Genomic DNA, 23,917 nt, shown 5'->3' with positions numbered 1-23,917 from the left:
GGGTAGCATGATGGCTCAGTGGGGGGCAGTTGTGGCCTAATGGTTATAGAGTAGGACATGTAAACCGGAGGTCACGGGTTACAGTTTCAGTACCGTCAGGGAATGTAGATGGGGGAATGAACAGCGCTCTCTTCCGCTCTCATTACCCACAACTGAGGTGCCCTTGAGCAAGGTTCCTAACCCCGAATCGCTCCCCGGATGTCACAGCAAAAAATGTCAGCCCACTGCTCCGGGTGTATGTTCAATTTGAGATAATTTGAGATACTAAATTATTTGTGTGAGCCCTATAATGGACTGGTCATCCACAGCCTGAGAACCTTCAGACCTCCTGTGACACAGCAGTGGACAAGTGGTTTGGAGGATGGATGTACATACTCCAAATGCATGCACACATTTAAAAAAAAAAAAATGTTTATAGGGTTAAATTGACAGGGCTTAAATTAAACCAGGATTAGGCTTTAGTTCAATTAGGACATTTAAGTAGTTTTTAAAAACATGCCATAGAAAAAAACATTATTATTATTATATATTAATATATTTTAAGATAAGTTGCTTTCAATTAAAACAGCTCAAACATGTATTTTAGTCTGGGACTACAGTAGACTTAAGCCTTGGCTGTGAAACCAGGGGTTATGATGTTAAGTTCACTTAAAGAAAACTTATGCTTGCAGTATAAAAACTATGAATTGTCTTTTTCTTTTATCAAGTCAGCCTGGTACACCTGTAACACAACCACGGGCATTCAGCATAGCACTGCTCTGGAAGCCACTTATGAAAAGGGTCAAAAAGTGCTCATCTACGTTTCTGTGAGCTAGTAGCTCTGTGAGCTACTTCAGTGTCAGGCCAGTCTAAACTAAAGTTCTTTTTTTTTTCTCGTGTGTGCTATGATCTTCTTCGTATCGCTTAACATCTAACTCCTCAGAGTCAGATGCAAAAGATGAAACTGTCATTCAGACCGAAAGAAATCACAGCGAGAGCTTGCAGGATCAGGAATTAATTCTTTAAACAGGTTGAAACCTTTGTTTACTTTATATTTTTTGTGTATTGTTTTATAGAGGGAAAAGTGAGTGGCAAAAAGACTGAGCGGCATAATGTAACAGTCATGTTCTTTTAGTTTTGTTTTCATGGACTTTTGTATTTAGTTTGTATTTAGTTCCTGTTTTCCCATGTCTGAGTTTCCTGCCATCATCAATTACCATGGACACCCATCTCACCAGCTGTCATTCATAATTTTCGTTAGCTCTGTGTATTTAGTTCCTCGTTGTTCTCTGTTTCCTGGCGGTTCTCGTTAAGGCACTAGCTAAGTTTGGTTATGTATGCATTCTGCTATTAAAGCTTGTTCATTCTTATTTCGTCTTCATCATGTTACTGTTGAAGCCACGCTGAGCCAGATCGTGACAAAATGTTGCAAAAGAACTATAAAAAATCAGAACTTTTTTAATCAATATCTACAGTATAGTATGTTTTAAGAATTAATAATATTAAGAAAAGGATCTACGACTTCTGGAAGCATCTCGTTCAGTAACTTAGTCTGTTAAGGGTCTTACATGTTGTTGATTTAGTTGATTTAAAAATGTTTAGCCAATTCTTCCTCTCCTATTGCAGAAGATGAATGGAATTGTTCCTCAGGGGGTCTATAGTTCACTGTCTGATGTGAAACTAGCAGACAGTTGCATGGTTATAATTTTCTCTCTGATAGTACAATCTTGTAAGTAAAGAAATTCAAAAAGTCATTACTGTGTAGAAATGTCTGAAACTGTTGATGGTTTATTTATTAATAATTTATTAAATAAATATCTAGGATTGTGTTGGTCTGTAATCTTCCATGCAATGCAAAATACCTCTGTTTTTGTTTTCCCTCCAGCTGCGCTCCATTTTCTGGGCTGCTCTCGAGGGTGTGAGTGTGCTCATTCACTCCGGAATTCCGGTGGCGCTGCTCTGCTTGCGACCCGGGCACGCTGTCTACTGCGATCGTCGTTTTGTTTGTTGTTTGCGTTGGCTTGTATGTTTGTGAATGTGTTGCCGCGCTGTGGGAACGTGAAGTCAACATGGCAAGATTTATTCATTACACATATCTTGTGTTGCTCATCGTCGGACTATGTGTACCATGCCAAACTTATTCAGCGGGCTTCCAGGCCCAGCGTCTTACTACCTACACCCGAGATGCGCTGCTGGCACTCCGATCGTCCAATCTTCCACCTGTGGATTTACCAGCCTGCGTGAGCGCTCGGCCAGCGCGGTCGAGGAAAAGGGGTCGGCGTGGTGGAGCGCGCCAGCGTTTACGACGGAGAGGCAGCAAGCCTCCTCTACCTTCAATGATATTATGCAACGCAAGATCACTTCGAGCTAAAATAGACGAACTTCGGATTAATACCTGGACATGCTCTGAGTATCGCACCTCAAGTTTAATGGTGATCACGGAAACGTGGTTACACAGGGATATTCAAAACTCTCTGGTTGACATCGATGGATTTTCACTTGTCAGGGCAGATAGGACTGAACAATCCGGAAAAACGAGAGGTGGCGGCATGGCTGTGTATGTAAGTAACAACTGGTGCAAACAGTACACAGTTAGGGAAACACTTTGCTGTCCGGATGTCGAGATTTTGCACTTGACTATGAGACCGTTTTACCTCCCAAGAGAGTTCGGAAGTGTGGCCGTGTGCGTTGTGTACATTCCCCCCAGCGGGAATGCAGCTAGGGCCGCAGCTTGCATTGCTGACTGTGTACATCAAGAACTGCAGCGCGCTCCGGGCGCCCCCGTGTTTGTAGTGGGCGACTTCAACCACTGTAAACTTGAATTAGCACTCCCTGGGTTTGAACAATATATTAAGTGCAGCACACGTGAAAACAAGACTCTTGATAAATGTTATGGCAACGTTAAAAATGCCTATGTAGCCAAACCAAAAGCACCATTGGCCAATTCAGACCACAACGTGATTCACTTAATTCCCATCTACAAAACCATGCTGAAACGCAGCAAGCCACAAGTGAAAACAGTCACCGTGTGGTCTGATGAGGGGATAGAAACATTAAAAGGATGCTTCTTGTGTACAGATTGGAGTGTGTTCCACGACACAGATATTGATGTTACAACAGAGACAATCACAGACTATATAAATTATTGCATAGATAGCGTCCTTACAAAGAAAGAGGTTGTGGTTTATCCAAATAATAAGCCTTATGTAACCAAGGAAATAAAAGACTGCATAAATCGAAAAAAGGCAGCTTTTAGAAATAATGACAGAACTGAGCTAAAAGTGGTGCAAAAGGAACTGAACAAACTGCTTAATAAAGCCAGAAAACAGCAAAAGGAAGTAATTGAAAGCCACTTCACAACCATGAATTCGAAAAAACTTTGGGACTCAATGAAAGCCATCTCTAACATGGCACCAAGTAAAGTACATATAACCACTACAGATGACCGGATGAAAGCTAATGAATTTAATGACTTTTACCTCAGATTTCAAACTCAGGATTTTAACAATGAATGTACTAGTATCCTAAACTCCATCAGCAAGGATTTGAACATAGGACATGAGATAGACTGGTTACAGATACAGTCACTGTTCCAGAATCAGTGTACTAGGAAGGCTAAGGGTCCAGATGGAATCTCTGCCCGCTTATTGAAAACATGTGCGGAGGAGCTTGTTCCAGCCTGGTGCCCTATCTTTCAGCGATCACTTGACTCTCACATCATCCCAGCCCTATGGAAAAAGACTGTTATTATTCCAGTCCCAAAGAAACCCTGTCCTAAAGAGAACAATGATTTTAGACCAGTAGCATTGACATCCATTGTAATGAAGTGTTTTGAGAAATATATGGTGTCTCTTTTAAAAACTGAGGTTAACAAAAAGTTAGATCCCTGGCAGTTTGCCTATAAACGGGGTAGGAGTACAGATGACGCTATAAGTAGCATCACTCACCTAGTCCTTAAGCACTTGGAGGATCCGAAGGCCTACGCACGCTTACTTTTTATAGATTTTAGTTCGGCCTTCAATACGATTCAGCCAGTTATTTTACTTGAGACACTTAAAAATATGGGTGTAAGCTCTTTTATTGTTGAATGGTATTACTCCTTTTTAACTAATAGGACACAATATGTTAAAGTACACAAGGCAGTCTCAGACCCTAAATTCATCAGCACAGGGGCTCCACAGGGTTGTGTGAGCTCCCCTGTCCTTTTTACTATCTATACCAATGAATGTGTGAGTAAACATCCACACAATTATATTGTTAAATTCTCTGATGACACTGCTATCCTTAGCTTATTGTTTCGAGACCAAGACACAGTCTCCTACCACTCAGAAATTAAACAGTTTGTGGACTGGTGTGATGCTCATCATCTGATTGTTAACGTCACTAAAACAGAGGAGATGATATTTGATCCAAGATCAATCTGTGAACCTAATCCTGTACTTATTCACAACACACCAATATGTCAGGTTACGTCATATAAGTATCTGGGTGTTTTTATTGATTGTTCACTTACCTGGCACATTCATGTTGAAAATCTTTGCACCAGGTTGCAACAAAGGATGTACTTTTTAAGAAGGCTAAGATTGTATGGTGTTAATAGCAAACTCCTGCTTCTGTTTTTCAAAATGATTTTAGAGAGTGTGATACGTTATAGCATGCAGACCTGGTATGGTAATCTTTCAGTTCAGTTTAAATCTAAGTTGGGGCGTCTGATCAATACAGCTTTTAGAATTGTAGGCTACCAAGAACAGTGCTACCTACAGTCACTGTATGAAAAATCTGTGCTCAGGGAGGCACATAAGATTCTGGATGACACATCCCACATTCTGAATAAGGAACTAGAGTTGTTACCCTCAGGTAAACGATTTAGAATGCCATACTGTAGGTTAAAGAGGTATAAAAACTCATTCATCCCAGCTGCTATTAAGATGCTAAACAGTAGCAAATGACTGTTACCTACTTGTATACTTTTTATCCCCACTGTGTTGTGCAATTATTATTATTAATTTAATTTAATTTAATTTTAAATGTTTTTTTTTTTTTTTTTTTTTTTTTTTTTTTTTTTTTTTTTTTTTTTTTTTTTTTTTTTTTTTTTTTTTTTTTTTTTTTTTTTTTTTTTTTTTTTTTTTTTTTTTTTTTTCTCACGATACAGTGTAATGAAGCATGTTTGTATTGTTTATATTCGGTGTATATTTTATGTGGTACGTTGTAAGTGTGTGTCGCAGTGACTGCAGCCCAAGACAAATTTCCCCCCTGGGGGACATTAAAGTATATTTTATCTTTATCTATCATTATACCATGACGTCGTACTGTTTTTTTAATTTTTTTTATCTTCTTTAAGTGCAAAGGAGCACCTGTGTCTAAAGTGCTAGAAAAGAGAGAGTCAAGTTTCTGTTGCAACACAGTTCTTCATTATCTGGTACGCTGAGGTGTTGAGAAATATTAGTAGTTCTATCATATTTGTTACAGAGTTGATTTTGCAGCCTTGGCAGTAAACAAGAGATTAAATAATGATCTGAGAGGTCATCGTTCTGCTGCAAAATTTCAACATCAGCATTGATTTCATGCGACAATATTAAATCTAAAGTATACAGAACACTATGTATATGTGGCCTATACTTTCACATTTTGAGTTTGTTTTTGTTCAGTTTTCTGTTATATTCTGATCTGAGTTTTTTTGTTAATCTTCGTATTCTCCTCTGTTCCCTGCTTGTTTGTCTCCCAGGTTACTGTTGAGTTAGTTCTGTTCAGGTGTGTCTGGTTAATTAACTCAACAGTTTTTCTGTGTATATACCCTACTCGGTTACTCACGTAACCTCGGTTCTCTCTAGTAGAGGGAACGAGTACTGCGTAAGAGTATCTTACGCTAGGGGAAAATCCTTTTTCCACGATATATTTAAGCCAAAAATTAAAATTATCCTTAATTTTGCAATAATGTAAAGCGCGTTGCGGCAGTGTACAGACATAGGCAAGACGGCTCGCACGCCTATTGGCTGGTCTGCTGGCAACTGCGTGAGCCTATCGAGCGAGGCCTAGCATGACGTCAGACCCAATGGCCACGCTTCGCGCCCTCTGCGTCACGTCCCGCCGAAAGAGGCGTGGCTTAGGCCTATAAATACAGCTCGCAGGCGACACATATCTGGTTTTTTCATAGTCGAAGCAACCAGAGCGTGTGCATGCACGGCAAGATACGCAGTACTCGTATCTCGTACTCGCCACACATATAACAGCGCCTCATGGACGCAGAGTACAACATACAGACAGGGCGGGTTACGGCCTGAACTGATGGTAAAATGCGGGACTTATATACTTTGCCCAAGCATTTTTTTTTATTTTATTTTTTCTGTCGATTAGTGAGCTATGCTCAGCAGACACAGTATTCTGGTCACAGTATTCTGGTCAACACTGGTCATTTAGACCGACAGCAGCCTGGCCTGCAGGGCGGGAACCTCTAGGTTGTAAAACCTTATAAATGTAGACGGGGAGGCCCAGCCTGCCGCCATACAAATATCTTGCAAGGCAATCCCACTTGACTTGGCCCACAATGAAGCCATGCCTCTCGTCGAGTGCGCTCTGACACCCAACGGGCATTGCATGCCCCTGGAAGTGTAAGCCAGCGCGATAGCGTCAACTATCCATCTGGACAGGCTCTGTTTCGACGCGGCTAGTCCCTTAGAACGCCCGCTGAATGAAACAAAGAGCTGCTCTGTCTGTCTGAAGACAGAAGAGCGAGACACATAAGCTCTTAATGCCCTGACTGGGCAAAGGAAGCTTTCGTCTCCTTCCTCGTCAGAGACCGGTAGGGCTGACAGGGAAATGACCTGTGCCCTAAACGGTGTATTGAGGGATTTCGGAACATAACCGTGCTTAGATTTGAGTATAACTCTTGAGTCATTAGGCCCAAACTCCATGCACGTCGCGCTCACAGAGAGCGCGTGTAAGTCCCCTATGCGCTTCACAGAAGCGAGAGCCAGAAGAAACACCGTCTTGAAAGACAGGTGTTTAAGATCAATCGACTGCAAAGGCTCAAAAGGGTGACCCTTCCAGCACCGTGGAAAGGTCCCAAACAGGGACTGAGGGAGGTCTGGGAGGATTCAGCCTCTTAGCTCCTCTAAGGAAGCGGATGACTAAATCGTTCCTTCCTATTGACTGACCAAGCGTTGTTCCTGAGAACGCTGCTATAGCCGCCACATAAACTTTGAGCGTGGAAGGGGTCCTGCCCTTATCCAACAGCTCCTGTAGGAAGGAGAGTACCTCCGTCACCCCACAGTCTGGGGGTGACACACCACGAGCTGTGCACCAGCCAGAAAACACCGACCATTTCGAGGAGTAGAGACGTCGCGTAGACGGAGCTCTGGCCTGCGTGATCGTGTTTAACACCCCTTTAGGGAGGTCAGCGTATACCCGTTGATGGCCCAAACATGAAGGGACCACAGCTCTGGGTGAGGATGCCAAATTAAGCCTTTGGCCTGAGAGAGGAGGTCTCTCCTCACTGGCACTGGCCATGGGGCAGTGCTCGCTAGCTGCATCAGAACTGGGAACCATGGTTGGTTTTTCCAGAACAGCGCTACGAGTAGCACTGAGCATCCTTCTTCCCTGATCCGCTCTATCACCTGAGACAGGAGAGAGACGGGGGGGAAAAGCATAGAGCGGGCGGCGGGGCCATACATGAGCCAGAGCGTCCCTGCTCTTGGAGAAAAATTCCAGACAGTGAGCGTTTTCTTGAGACACGAACAGGTCTACTTCCGCTCTGCCGAATTTCTTCCACAGCAGTTGGACTGTCTGCGGGTGTAGAGACCACTTACCTGCCGGAACATGGTTCCTGGACAGTCTGTCTGGTCCTATGTTTTGGAGCCCTGGCACGTGCGCTGCTCTCAGCGAGAGCAGGTTGCGCTGAGCCCACACCAGGAGGCGTTTTGCTAGCCTGTACAGGTTCCGGGACCTGAGGCCACCTTGGCGATTTATGTAGGACACCACAGACATGCTGTCCGAACAGACCAAGACGTGGTGTCCCTTTATATGGGGACAAAAGCGCGACAGCGCATTGTCTACTGCCAGCATTTTGAGGCAGTTTACAGATGGTGGTCAACCAGAATGCCTATTACCGCCGCGCCAGCCGCCGCGGCGAAATTACCGCGGCGAAAATAAACCAGCCGCATTTCAAAGTCGTTCCCGAAATGACCGCCAGGTGGCGCAAAGGGACATTGTGCAAAACAGCAGCAATTGCCGTATTTTAAAATGTAAGTGGGTTAAATAATAGGCATATTTTTCATTTATATAAATAGGCCTATTAGGCTACAACAGAATAGAACCAAAGATAGAATCAATTTTACAGCTGAAAAAATAGAATCAAAAGTTAAAAATAGAGACGATGTTAGGAGCAATGACGCTGAATATTTTTACTATTCTATTGAGGAATTAGATAAACGAAGAGCTCTCGTGAGCGATACAATTTATAGTGATTTCAAAAGCAGTCCTTAAAAAAAAAAATTACATGGAGTAGTGTGGCATAATTTTTGAGAGATTACGCGGAACACGTTTTAGTTAAGATCCTGGTTTCAATGCCCTTAATGTATATAGGCTAGGCTTTAAAAAAAAATCACAACTCGTTTTGAGATTGTTTTGAATTAAACATTGAAGTTTAAAATGTAGTGTTTTGGCACACCAGGCCGAGTGGCGTTACGCATTGTTCAAAAATCAGGTTTTATTCTGGCATGTTGAATTGGCGTTAATATTTTATTTTTTTTTTTTTTATTAGATTTAGATTTTAGGTTTTGTTAGATTTATTTTTCTCATAACAGCTAAAATAACTTCATATATGCCTTGTCTTCATATGATTTTTATCAATGAACTAGTGTTTTCTGACAGTGTCGACTGCAAAGATGAAGTTGACGATCGCCATATTTGTAGTGAACGCACCTAGAGAGAAATGCACAAAGACATAATCAGAGAGTAGCCTTTTTCTTTTTCGTTTTGAACTATTTCGTTTGAAGACATTTCAAGCTTTGTGTATTTGATGTATTTATCATGTCTGTGTGAGGCATACGCTGAGTTTCGTTAAGTTAGGAGGATGAGATGCGCTCCAGCTGACGTGCAATGCAAGTGACCTCACGGGCGCCTCTATGATTAGTGTCTGTTTGCTTCTCTTATTGAATCCAGACAATTGGGTGATGAAAAAATGATTAAAATTAAGATACAATTTATAGAAAACGAAATTCACTTTAAAAAAAGGTTTCTACTAAACAAAACTTAATGAAGTGGTCAAAATCATGTCTGACCCACTCCATATCCATCTCTCGATATAATGCATCTTATCTTACTCATGCTGTTCACTTTTCATATTCAACATAGATTGAAAAAACAACATTATAATATTTTAACAAATATGATACTAAATGAGATTATTTAATGTCTACAACAGTAGGCCTATAGACTCTATTTGTACAAATTGCTGCACGTTAATGTAATTAAATGAAACCTTGTAACGAATTCACACTGTAGGGTAGACTGTGTACAGTTGAGACACCTTAAATAACCTGCGTTCGCAGCAAGCACAAGTTGTGATTTTTGCTGTGCACTTGCATATAAGTGTCAGCTGGGAAGGAAATATAGAGACCAGACCTCTTGGAACTTTAATTGAATACATAGCGTTGGTAAAGCATACTGAAATTACATCCCTACAAATGTATTAGGCCCTACTGAAAATAAATGTATCGAATTTAAGCAAAGTAGCCTAAATGTTAAGACTGTAAGCCCTTTGCTTTTTACGTAGCCTAAAGGACTCTTATAGCCGACTTTGGGTTAATTTAATTTGTAGAGGATTTTTTAACTCAAACATTAAAACTGAAATAAATTAAACTAAATTATTGTAATTTTTGGCACACCACGACGAGTGGCGCTATGCATTGTTCTAAAGCCAGGTTTTATTCTGGCATGTTGAATTAGTGTTCAACAAATGCGGCGGCGCGTTCATTTGAATGAAGAGCGTTTCTCGCTCGTGCGAGCGAACACACACTGGAACGTTAGGCCGTATCGCAACGAGTGAATAGTGGCCGAGTGGTTGAACGTACGTTACGATCATTTAGATGACACGGGTTCGAATCCCGAACTAACTTGGACTACTGGTGTTTTTATATTAGCCTATTAATGCATTTTAGTCTATTGTTGATGCAGAGAGATTTGTCTTCTAAAACATTTTTTTTTTTGCCTATTTACAAAATAAAATCGCCATGCATTTCCATTTTACACTAAGGAACAAATATTATACAATGACTTTACTTCTGTAGCCTATAATAATTCATATATATGACGTTTAAACGACAAACAATAAAATCAGAACCAGTATTCTGTTGCGTTCATGGTTCCAGTGGCAGTAATGCATCCACGGCTTTTCAAAATGTCTCAAAGCGTTTTGAGATTGTTTTGAATTAAATATTGAAGTTTATAATTTGTTTGGCACGACGAGTGGCAAACTCTTTGTTTTGTTTTGCAAACTCAGCTAGCCTGTGGGGGGTTTGGAGAAGGCAATACTTTGCTTTATCGTGGGGGTGCAGGACAGAGGTGTTAATGTTCCGTCTTTCATATGGAGAGTGTCGGAGCCAGCCTGATGAGGCAAAGGCAAAATTCTTTTAAGGATTAATCTCAAAATCTCCAAAAGTCCATAGCCTATGTACAGTAGGCCCTATATCTTATTAAATTATATATTGTAGTTTTATTGATTGTATAGGTTTTCCACAAACAATTTAAATTTAGCTGATACAGAGCTCTTTTATTGGCGACCCACCTCGTTTTATTGTGAGGTGAATTCAGCAAGGCATGTTGTATCTTTGAAGGAACAAAAGCTATTTGTTACAGTTTTTTCTTTCGTGATTTGTGTGGATGACACACAGCGACATATACAGTATTATCAGCTGTATGGTGTTTTTTTACGCTGAAATGCTTAATTTCGAGAAAGACCCGCCGCGCGCAGTGAGGGAGACCAAACTTACAAAAAAAATATCCATCGCGAGAGAGGCAAAGAAAAACGCCTGTTCTTAATTTATGTTGCTTTGAACTTTTTCCGTTTTGTACCGTTTTAATTTTTTAATTTAGCTGCAATTTCTTTGACAATAGAAATTTAAAATGTTGCAAGAATAGGCCTAAGATTCTGTGTTTCTTATTTTGCATCACAAAGGGAATAAACTCTATCGATGCAACCCTGTTTAAATAAATAAACTGTCCCGACACTTTATTCATATCTTAAAATGTGCGATGGGTTTTCAAACTTAATTAATTTTATTTTTCTTTTACATTTTCATTGTTTATTTTTTAATTGAAAGCAATACTGTATTGAAAGTATTTTTCTGATTTGTTCGATCTGTTTTGAAAAATGTCTTCCGTTGATATGGCCGGGTATCACTGTCAGTCATCTCAATCTCGTGAATGATTCACACACACACAAAAAAATTATTTAGCAGATTAAAGACGAATCATCTTCATTTTCTGGTGCAATCGGCTGATAGTCTTCCTTCATCAGATGTGTCGTCTTTGCAGCGGGAATGTAGCAAATTTATGTTGTAATGTACAATTGATAATTAAACAAGATGATTGACTTTAATAAACAGATGCATATTTAAGCATCAAGAACGGAAAAACATAAACACTGTCGGCTACACTGAGATTCGATCTCAGATCGTTTGAAGCTCCGAGAGGCTGTTGATAATGCTTTGACCACAGAGCTACCTTCTGAATCGCCAACGTCTACTATTTTCTCTCTTTTAAAAGTTTGTAACATGTAAGGCTATTTAGTTCTGAATATAACAAAGAATGCTTAAACCGACTACATCGGTTAGGAGCTGCAAGTCCTGAAAATGTTTTAATTTCACGGTAAATTATTTTAAGTTATTTCACTGTTATGTTTCAGTTAATAAATCTACAAACACATTAAAATAACACGAAGAAAATGACAAGTAACCTATTGACATAGCCTTTCTAAATTATAGAAAAACTGGGCACACAATGTTAACGTGTGTCTACTTTGTTTAAATTTAATGAATTTGAATTCGTTTAACCACAATATTTATCTTGAATTTATCTGTGACCTCAGCTCAAATTACTGCCGCGGCAGATTACGTCATAAAGAGAATAAACTGACACTTTTCAAAGTCTGTGATTACAGCGCCACTCAGCGGTAAAAGGCAGCAAATACACATCCCAATTTTGCCGCCGCGGGAACGGCGGCGGTAAAAGTCTCATTCTGGTTGACCACCATCTGTATGTGCAGAAGCTTCTCCCGTTCTGACCATTGGCCGAAGAACGGTCTGCCCTCGAGCACCGCTCCCCATCCTGTCCGTGGACACCACTTTCACTCTCGAGGAAGTCCCCAGGCTTACACCTGATTGGTACCAGTCGTTTGCCTTCCAAGGTTTCAGAGCTGCAATGCATTTCTTATTGACCTTAAGACGAAGCTGACCAGAGACCCACGCTCGGCGTGGCACTCGTGCTTTCAGCCAGAACTGCAGTGGGTGCATGCGGAGCAAGCCCAGCTGAAGTACTGATGATGCTGAGGCCATGAGACCCAGCATCCTCTGAAATTTCTTGAGCGGGACAGAAGCGCCGCAGCGGAAAGAGTTCACTGCGCGCTGAATGTCCCACGTGCATTGCGGTGATAGACGTGCTATCATGGAGAGCGAGTCCAGTTCTGTGCCCAGAAAAGATATTATCTGCCTGGGGGACAAAGAGCTCTTCTCCCAGTTCACTCTGAGACCGAGATTCTCGAGGTGATCGAGTAAAATGGTCCTGTGCTCTACGAGCTCCGAGTGAGATTGCGCTAGAATCAGGCAATCGTCCAAATAGTTCAACACTCGCATGCCCTGAAGTCTGAGGGGTGCGAGCGCTGCGTCCATGCACTTCGTGAATGTACGGGGTGCTAGGGACAAGCCGAGTGGCAGGACTGTGTACTGATATGCCTGGCCCTCGAAGGCGAATCTCAAAAATCGCCTGTGACATGATGCTATCTGTATTTGAAAATACGCATCTTTCAGATCTATTGACACAAACCAATCTCCTCGGCGAATCTGCGCGAGGATTTTTCTGGTCGTGAGCATCCTGAACTTCACAAGCACTTTGTTCAGCTGCCTTAGATCTAGTATGGGTCTGAGACCCCCGTCTTTTTTCGGCACCAGGAAGTATCTGCTGTACAACCCCCCCTTCGCTCTGAGCTTGAGATAAAGGCTCTATGGCCCCTTTGCTCAACAGTTTCAGAATTTCGGCTCGAAGTAGATGTGCTACTTCTGTTTCCACCGTGGTTTCGACGCGCGCCGTATAGCGGTGAGGGTGTCGGCGAAACTGCAGCGAATAGCCTCCTTTTATGATGTCTAGCACCCATTTCAAAACCCCTGGTAGCTCTGCCCATGCATCTGCACGGATAGCTAGGGGTTGAATGCGAAGTGCGCTTCGTTCGCTCAGCGACGGAGGGGCTTTGTTGTGCTGTAACATAAGCGTGCCGCTAATGACATTTGAGGCGGGGGGTGCGCTGATAACAGCGGGCAGATTGCCCACGCTCGACCCCTCTATGGTGGCTAACCGAGAGGAGGAGGGCTGGGCGAGTCCCGTAGGAACTGTCATGTCTAAGAGTGGATGTGGACGCTTGAAAGTGGGCACATTTACAACACTGAGAGCATTGCTCGCCTGAGCGGAGCGAATGCTGAGACATGTGGGACGTAGTGTTTGTGGGCACTGGGTAGTGGGCACGTTTCCTACGTTTAATGCGCAATCGATCTGAGTCGATTTTATGTGCGCGAGCCCTGTGTGAAGGGCTGTGCTTGTGTGTAGGAATGGGCACTGGGCAGTGGGCATTTTGTTTACACACATAACACCATCGGCCGTGGCCGGGACACCAGAAAATACGCTCTTTATGAGATTTCTCTGGGTAGCCGTGAAAACGGCATTTGTGCGAGGCTCGCCGCGGCCTGCGTGAGTACGAGCATGAGCTCCGTCTCAATGCTCGTTCTTTTACCTGACGATGTGCGGGCAGGGGTCGCGAGGTCCTCAGAGCTCGCCCAACCTTCACTGCCTGACGCCAGGATAGAGCAGGAATCCTCTTCTCTCAGCAGGGCTTCCTCGTCAGCGTCGTCGATCAGGAAGAGAAGCTGACGAAGCCGGTGAAGCAGGTGGGCGAACCGGCAAGCTTTGGCGGCTGGGAGAAGGTTCCGGGGCCCGCTGAGCACGGCGCTTTTTACGGCGCAGTACTACGGCGGGCGGGGGTGCAGCCTCGGAGAAAAATGCCAGGCGAGTCCTCAGAGTCGCCATGGGCATAGGCTCGCAATGAGGACAGCCTTCCTCAGCGAGCGCGAGAGCTGCATGTTCCTCACCCAGGCAGGAAACGCAGATAACGTGGCGGTCCCCGTCGCTGAGTGTGGCTCTGCACGAGCCGCAGGAGGGCATCTTGACGCAAGCTCTTTTAGAGAGTGTGTGTCGCAGCAGCGAACACACACACAGAACAGAGAATAAAGGATATAGGCGCCGGAAGCGCAGCAGGAAGGCGATGAAGGCGGCGCGGCCAGCGACTTCAAGACTCGTCCCGCTGAGAGGCTTGATTAGACGGTGCAGCTTCTCTCTGGATCCAGCGATGTGTGCTTCGCTGAAGGATGAAAAAATCAGATATGTGTCGCCTGCGAGCTGTATTTATAGGCCTAAGCCACGCCTCTTTCGGCGGGACATGACACAGAGGGCGCGAAGCGTGCCAATTGGGTCTGACGTCACGCCAGGCCTCGCTCGATAGCCGTCTTGCCTATGTCTGTATGCTGCCGCAACGCGCTTTACATTATTGCAAAATTAAGGATAATTTTTGGCTTCAATATCCCGTGGAAAAAGGATTTTCCCCTAGCGTAAGATACTCTTACGCAGTACGAGAGACCTCTCGTAAGAGAACCTCAGTTTCAGCCTGTCCCTTTTCTGTCTTTGTTAATGTCAATGTGTAATGTGGCTGTGTATTCTCCTGTTTATTATATAATTAAAAGCCTAGCCTAGTCTTTTATCATGCGGTTCTCTACAGCCACCAAACGTAAAATATACGTGAACTTCATTTTTTTAATGATATATACTTATAACTTTTAAGTCAAGTCACCTTATATAGGTACAGCGCTTTTTAGAATACAGATTGTCTCAAAGCAGCTTTACAGTGATAGAAAATTAATGCAACAAAGATCGTTTTGGCTGTACAGCAGATCTAGAAGGAACTCATTGTCTAGCTTTTTGATCGATTCATTTCCGTTGTAAAAACATTAGTTATTGATTTATGAGCTGCTTATGCCTTGTTCACACTACACAACTTTAAACGTCGGCAGATCGCTGTGCTGTTCAGACTACATGACTTGCTCTGGAGTCTTGAAGTCGTTGTGGTGTTCACACTATGTGCCACTACATAAATCTTCTGTAACAGAGGGTTAAAAACTACACGAGCTGACAACAACTCTGTCACCCAACGACTCTATCCGGTCCCAAAACCACATTTTGTCACGAAAACATGCACAAGAAGTGGAATGGGAAATGGCGCATTATCTATAGGGGTGTGACGGTTATAGTTGAACACTGTCATTAGAACTCTATAACCGACAAAACCGTGTTATTAAAATATTTTTTACAAACATTTTTTATCATAGAGAATTTTTAAATACTAATTAAAACAATTGTTGACAGTCTGTGTTATTATTGGTCTACGTTGTTTGCAACTGTATTTGATTCTTTGCTTCTTTGCTTTTGATTCTTTTAAGTACCCCCGACCGACCGCCAATCATTTGAGATAGAAATAAAAGCTATGACTATGATATAGTGATGTGCCATCATTATGAGATTTATTAAACAAATGAAAAAACATTTGCAATAATAAACAACGTATCATTACCGATAACTGATCGTGCAGTTTAATTACCCCTTGACCAAACATGTTTGATATAAGAAACATATACAATGTGTATATAGCCTAAATAATGTGGGTTACATTTTAGCTCAAAAACAATTGTAATAAAAGATAGGATCATAAGATGCGCAATATATTGGGTTTTTACCACTTAATGAAGTTTTGTTTTGTAAATCGTGAGACATGATTTTTACCACTTCATTAAGTTTTGCTTTGTAGAAAGCATTTCTTTAAAGCGAATTTCGTTTTGTACAAATTGTATCTTAATTTTAATAAATGTTTCATCAACCAATTGCATGTATTTAATAAATAAAAAGCAAATAGACGATATAATAACCGTGACATGGAGGCGCCAGGTGCGCCGCGTTCACTTGCATTGCATTGTGAACTAGAGTGCATCTCATCGTAAATGAATGAAACTCAGCGTAGACCTATGCCTCATACATTAGCATTAAATATCTTTGCTGCATCCTTTCTAGAACAGACAAGGGCTTTCTTGCGGCTCGCATCAGCAGAGCATTGCATCGTCCATAGACCGCAAAACAATCAGCGGATGGCGGGCGCGTCAAAAAACGTTGGTGCGGATGATGAGTTTTGTCATTTGACTCACGTCATAACCGTCATCACCAATTCTGAAACCGGCACACCCCTAATATAAAAAAATATATAGGGTGAACGGATGGATAAGCACACGCGGGCAACAGGGTTTCTCTGTCAGATAGAGTTGGAAGTGAGTAAAACATTATAATGAAAAAGCAGCTGCCTGTTGTGGTTTGGCAACAATGCTTACAAATACAAAGGGCTTTTGTAATGTCATAACAAGCTTATCATTGGCTGTTGCTCGTAGCGACACGTGACACCACAGGCTATGGAGTCGGCCGACAATTCCAGATATTTGGCATGCTAGATATTTTTCTGGCGTCGGCGACGCGTCGGCGATGTGTCAGCGAGCGTTTTTGATGCGTCCTTAAGTATTTCACACTTAAAGATTGGCGAGCGCGGATCACCCACAGATTTGCACGCGATTACAGCCCGACCGGTCGGCGAACTTGTTAACTTGCAAATCGGGTTTAAATCGGGCTTAAAATCCTGTAGTGTGAACTAGGCATTACACGACACCATTTTTAACTGAAAACAGAACTTGTAATGCATTCTGGACGTTTATTAATATTTACACAACAATGGTGGGGTTTTTTTTGCCTAAGAATGCCAACTTTGAAATAGGTTTCAAAGTGCAAATTTTAAAAAACGAGTTTTCAGAATGATACCGTTATCATTTCTGTGTAAACTTCAACAACGTGAATCTGTGAAAACTGTGACTATTACGTGTTTAGTCTATAGGCATGCACGTTTGAATGCGTATGCGCACCTAGTCTTTCTTTACAAAGTGACATTGGCAGTTACTTGTCTGGCATGCATAATACAGCATTTTTAGTCTTTTCTGCAGATCTGTGTGAACGGGAATAATTTTAATAACGTTTTCATCTGTACATAGAAAAAAAAAAACATTTGTCGTGTCTATGAGGCCTTTGCAGTCTAATTGGCAAAGTCTCTGCTGACACTTCAGGGCTGTGTTGTGGTCATGTCTAGGCGCAGGTCCTTCTTCTGATCTAGATACGGCCTGGATCCAGCTGGCTACAGTAAACTTCGGAATAAACAAGCTTTTACGTGTGTTTACATGGACCCTAACAATCCGATTGTAATTGAACTAGTAGCACAATCGGAATACAAAAAATCCCATGTAACCACGTCAATCGGAATGAATTGGCAGATCTGATTAATATTTCATTCAGATTGTAAGAGGTGGTTTATTCCTTTGTAATCTGATCACATTTGATCGGAATGAAAATCGAAAGTGGAGAATACTGCGCATGTGCAATGATATTGCAATAGCGTAATGACGTACGTGGAACGAGCTATTCTTTCTGTTGAATAAAGTGTCAAAAATGAGTGTCCTGTCATTCTGAAATTCTCTTTCCACTCATCATCTGTGAAGTGGAGCAGGACAACGTCCCATCAGTCCTTGTTTCAGACTCTCATCCACAGACGACTGGTTTTGGGCACTGGAATGGGTGTTTTTACTGCTTGATAAATACAAGCAGCACATCAATTGTTCATGTGCTCGTTGTCACCTAATAAGGACTGGAAATAGATAAATATTAAGTCTGCTTTTTAAAATAAAGAAAAGGAGGATGGTTAGTAGGCAACAACAGGGGGAAACTCTGTATATCCGTGCAGTGAGTGCATGTCAAAAGATTAAAACCGATCATTCATGTAAACTACGTTTGGATTCATCAAATGGAATGAATTCATTCAGATTGAAGCAAAAAGTGTCCATGCAAACATAGCTATTGTGATATCCAATCTCCCAGTGGAACATTACAGTTTCTGTTATAGGTCAGCCCTAACCAAACATGCATTTCATACACTACAGAGAAGCTAGAAGCTCCTCATCTTTGTATAATAGTTTAATACTGAACATATTTGTCAATCTTGATCCTTGATCTTGACAAAAACTATTATCAGATGAAAACTATTTCAAAAACATCTCACATAACCCCCCTTAACCCCTACCACATCTATAGCTGCTTGTCATACATTTATACGTCTTTTAAAATGTTCTTTCTCTGTCTGCTTTCATGTGACTCACTGTCACTTGTATAAAACTGAAACACCATTGTTATCTACTCATCACTCCCATTCAGTGCCCCTGTGTTTTCAGTTCAAATAAAGAATATTTTGATGCTCATATCAAGAGAGGCCTGCTGTATTACCTGCATCCCATTATTAATCAGTTTTGATAATGATGGTTAAACTCTCACCCTGGCTCCATAAACAATGACCAGTTGTTATTCCTAAAACACATGCGAAGAAGATGCAGAAACAAGAGATATCATATGTAATAAGCTCATAAGCTATAGTGCTGTGCAAGCATTAGGGGTGTTAATGGACTCAATCTACTCCATGTTTTTTTTTTTTAAAGCAGAGAGTCTGATCTTTCTTTTGATATATTGCATGTTCGGATATTCATACAACTAAATACTCTGGGGGGCCATGCAGGTGGTGGCTGGCAATTATTTTATTTTTTAAACGCTGGCAGGGAAAGAGTTAATGTTAATGGATTTTTTTATTAAAAAAAGATATTAATTAATGTGTAAAGATGTTTTCCATTTGACTGTATATGTGATCATATTATGTCCTTAATGTTCGTGTTGTAACAAATAATACTTAAAGACAGTGTATTAGACTGTCTGTGTCTGTGTTAGCTACTATTATAACAAGATGAGCATAAAGGAAATATTATCACATAATACAGTCAAATGGGAAACATACGGTTACACATTTATTCATGCATTTTTCAAAACTAAAAAGTTAAAAGTATTTGTTCCCACTAGTTTAATTAGTTCAGAACTAACAACAAAATAGTGTTTGTATTATCCATTAAACATTGATATATTTTTTTCATGTCATGGATATCATATTTAAAAAAAAAATATTGCTCAATGTACATCATATCTTATTAATGTATGAACACAAAAATGACTTTATTTGGAAGTATTGTTGTTAAATATTGTAGATAGTGATCCGATCAAAATCCATGTGAAAAATGGCTCATATTTAATAAAATAACAATATGTGTAGCCTCATTGGTAAAGTAACTCTATTAACTGCAGGCCCGGAGTGGGTAATCGGGAGAATCGGGAGAATTCCCGGTGGGCCGCTTGACTTTTGGGCCGGTCGAGGAATTTTTTATTTATTTATTTTTTCACATTTCAGTGTCACGTTAGTTACATTAGGCTACACCAGAGAATGTCTAATATGGCGAGAAGTTTCACTCTCACTACACTTCCGGCTTCTGAACTGGTTGCAGTTCCTCTCTGATTCCATATGAGGGCGCTCACAGGACGAGTGCAGAATGAATGGAGGTCAATGGCGGTATACCCCTCAAAATCCACTTTTCTCAGGATATAATTTTTTGTCTAGTAATTTGAATGTTGTATTCGAAAGGAAATGCAAAGGAATTACACATTGCTGGGTGTTAGATTTTTTAGAGTCACTTATTTGCTTTAAAAAGTCTTTCAAAATGTCAATGACGTCAGAATGCTGACGTCATTAGCAGAATGCTAGCGTGTTATGGGCAACAACAACTCAACCTGTAAGAAATCGAAACGACATAAGTACTCGTTCATTCAACTTTTGACCTAAAACCCATGTTGAACTTGCAAAATCTACAGTCAGATCTGAGATTTCTCAACGGCAATCGGGTGAAAGAGACAAATTTAGCCGTCTAGCTCCATTGACTCCCATTAATTTTGCACTTATGGCGAGCGCCCCCAGTGGAACTCTGGTGGTACTCCAACCAAAATTCGGTACAATAGGGCTTAATAGGGAGTGGGCAGGCTCTCCGTAGACGGGCTCTGGCTACACACATTCCGCATTCTGACAGCGCAGTGCGCAGCCTCTGCATGGGTTGTACCATGTGACAGAGTTCTCCCCTCCCCTCCTATAGAGTTGGTTGGGTCCATTGCCCGTCTTTTCCAAAACGTTTTCTCAGGTGGGCTACCGCTGCACCGCCGGCGCCTACCGATAGCTGGGCCGGCCCTACCGTCACGGTACACGTCAGGGAGGATGGATGGGAGGAAGAGGCCAGGAGGTATGGAAGCTTTGTTTCCGCCACAGAATAAAACATTTTAAAAGATAATTGTGACTTTTTATCTCACAATTGTGAGTTTACATCTCGCAATTCTGACTTTATTTCTCAGAATTGCGTGATATAAAGTCAGAATTGCGAGATATAAAGTCAGAATTGCGTGAAATAAAGTCACAATTGCGTGTTATAAAGTCAGAATTGCGAGATATAGAGTCAGAATGGCGTGATATAAAGTCAGAATTGCGTGAAATAAAGTCGCAATTGCGTGTTATAAAGTCAGAATTGCGAGATATAGAGTCAGAATTGCGTGATATAAAGTCGCAATTGTTATAAAGTCAAAATTGTGTGAAATAAAGTCGCAATTGCTTCTTATAAAGTCAGAATTGCAAGATATAAAGTCAGAACTGCGTGAAATAAAGTCGCAATTGCTTATAAAGTCAGAACTGCAAGATATAGAGTCAGAATTGTGTGATATAAAGTCGCAATTGCGTGTTATAAAGTCAGAATTGCAAGATATAGAGTCAGAATTGTGTGAAATAAAGTCACAATTGCTTAAAGTCTAAGTGAATTATTATTTAACCTTTAGGCTACATTATTTGTTAACCCATGGTATTAATACAAACTACACAATAGTACGAGCTGAACTGTTGCTTCATTTATCCAATTTAGAAAAAGTGCTAATTTGGAATTCCACCATGGAAAAAGTGGTCCGGTCTTGGGCCTGAAACTCCCGGGCTGAAAAGAGGCCCCACTCCGGCCCTGATTAACTGTATAAGCTCCGCCCCTCACTTCCGTCCTGTGACTGCTGGTCTGGACTTAAACTGCTGGTGCTGTGGTTCTGCAGCTGGATATATCTCATTTTGTCAGCAGTACAGAAAACAAACAAATATACTTTACTGTTTTAAGTGGCATGAGTTTGACAGGTTGAGTAATTTGTAGCATTATGCCAAGAGGTCTAGTTCAGAATATTTCTATTCTCCAAATGTCTTGTATTTTTTCTAGGAGAACTCCTTGTGAAAGAAAACCAGAATTTTTGAATTTCAGGTAAGAATAGATCAACGTTAAGTGCTAAACTGACAGGAACACTAAGGCCATATCTCATGACAGGTGTCTTGATAATGCCACAACAATTACATACATGCGTTGTAGCTCAGTGCCACATCACTGTCAGAGGAGAGCTTGCTGCAAAACTTTCTGCTGTTTCCTAGCATGAATATGTAGTAGCATCTGGTTTTGATTAAAGGCCCTTCTGTGCTAAGCCACTAAAAAGCCCAGATTATTGGCAAAGGGGAAGAAGATATGGAGCACTCCAAAGTAAGATTATGCTGGGCGACAGGGTAGCCCAGAGCGTGCACATTTGCAGCACTTTCTTCCGGTGGCAAGCAGTTCAATCAAGCGCTATTGGAAAACAGCTGTCAGAAGAGCTCTGCAGAGGCTTCCTTCGCTCCAGGATGGCAGCAGTGGGCTTCTACCCCAAATAGACTCCATAAACAAGGAAGCGTTGAGGAAGGAAAGCACTGGACCGGCCAATTAATGGAAGCTTACACTGGGAGGTGTTAGAGCATGGACCCGGAGTGGGGGTTAGCCAGCACTGTTTTCAGCAGTTAGATGTTGATCCAAAGTTGTGGTGGTCAGTGTATTGCCTGAGTGCTAGTCAGTCAACCATAAACCAGGCAGCACAGGAACATCTGAACCAAAAGCAACCAAATGCGTTTTAAGCAGGTATATAATGTATACCATAGTCAAGAGTGAAATGTTTGCACAACAACTGTAAAATTGTAATGTTTCACTTGCTTGAAGAAAATGTAAGTGTTGTGAACTCAACGGCGTGTCAGCTGACTCAATGACGTCAATACCAACTATGCTATGCTGACCAGTGCCTGCTGGAGATAAAAAATAATAATCTAAAACCTTAAGCACTAAGTCTGCTGGCAAGTGGAAAAACACCCTGCAATGGGAAGGGGCGTGGCCTTACTTAATACCCAGACACCTGGGGAAGGTGACTGAGAAGAGAGTATAATTATCATAGATGATCATCTCAAACATCTTTCAGCTCTACTTCCGAATATATATCAGGGAGCCAAACACCCAGTGCCAGCTCGACGTGATGTCAGCCATGCCCTTTTTTCCATTTTCTTTATTCTCCTCTAAAACCAATTCTCTGCACCCCAGCTCCCTCCTCGGAGGGGGAGGGTGGAAAATGTATTCTCCTCTTAAAACAGAATTATTGTACCCCAACAGCCTCCTCTGAGGAGGGAGGAGATTATTTCCCTTAAAAACAAGCCATTGTTTTGCCCTCCTCTAAAAAAAACATACTGTACCCTACTCCCTTCTCAGATGGGAAAGGAGGAGATTTTTAGGGAAATATGAGGAATAAAAAGTGAAAAATTAAGCCACAGATGCCTCTCTGTTGTCATCAGAGCGGACATAGATCGTCCAAGGGAACGGGCTGCCTGCCTGGTAGCGCGGAGAGCTATATCCGTGGCCATTTGCAGTTTGGAGACCATCTCAGGGGATAACCCCTCCCCCTGATCCAGGTCATTAAGCAGATCTGCCTGGTAGGCTTGGAATACAGACATAGTATGCAAAGCTCCACCAGTCTGACCCGCTGCTGCATAAGCTTTGCCCACCAACCTCGATGTCATCTGACATGGCTTGGAGGGCAAAATGGGAGCCTTCATCGATAAGGATGTCCCTGGGGAAAGATAACTTGCTAAATTCCTCTCCATTCGCGGCATCCTCCCATAACCCCTGCACTCATTCAGCCACTCTACATTAGAATAATTTGAAGCAGAATGGGCCACGCGAGCAGAGTATGGATGTTCCCACGAACCTGACACCTCAGAGTGCAGGTCTGGAAGAAATGGGAGGCTCACTTATGACTGAGTAGATATCGCTCGTCTAGGCGGCTGCTTGCAATCTCGGACCATTTCAAGCTCAGTCTGACTGTGGCACGAGTCATAAGCTCCACTAGCTTAACGTATTAGGCATTCAGCTGCATGGAGAAGGAAACAGATTTTTGACACGTCTGTCTCTACTGACTCCACGCTTTCTAGATCGTCAGAATCATGAGCGAGCAATGAGAAACTTCGGGTATTCCGACCCTCAAAAGGGAACAATGATTTTCAGCATATAGCCCTAAAAGAAACACTGTATGTAAAATAGAACTTTATTCAATGTCATTAACTATTAATTCATGCCGTGTGTGTGTTATTTTGTCAGGAAGAGATGGAGATAAGTTTATATCCACAGATTGAGAACTCGTCATTTTAATGAAGTGAATTTTTAAGGTACACTGAGCTTATCTTCGCTATTCAACAATACTAATTAACTTTCCAGTACTATATATACTGTATGATGGCAACATAACCTCAACTAACTCTGTGACT

General features: G+C 41.7%; 1 protein-coding gene and 1 long non-coding RNA gene across 2 annotated transcripts in view; one reads left to right on the top strand and one right to left on the bottom strand.

Moving 5' to 3' along the window:
* Window positions 1–23,917, bottom strand: part of LOC308681343 (CUB and sushi domain-containing protein 1-like) — a gene marked incomplete at its 3' end in the record, with an annotated part of 827,421 nt that overhangs the window by 720,463 nt on the left and 83,041 nt on the right. The window lies entirely within an intron of this gene.
* The window catches only part of LOC308681485, a 36,012-nt gene continuing 13,998 nt past the window's right edge, over window positions 1,904–23,917 (top strand). The window contains exon 1 of the long non-coding RNA XR_014029031.1: window positions 1,904–2,540. This is a non-coding gene — a long non-coding RNA (uncharacterized lncRNA). The remainder of the gene's footprint in view (window positions 2,541–23,917) is intronic.

The sequence above is a fragment of the Scardinius erythrophthalmus genome (assembly GCF_964197995.2).
Source record: "Scardinius erythrophthalmus genome assembly, chromosome: 21".
Classification (NCBI taxonomy): Eukaryota; Metazoa; Chordata; class Actinopteri; order Cypriniformes; family Leuciscidae; genus Scardinius; species Scardinius erythrophthalmus.
Note: the sequence above shows the minus strand (reverse complement) of the source record. Positions and strands in the feature narration are given on the sequence as shown.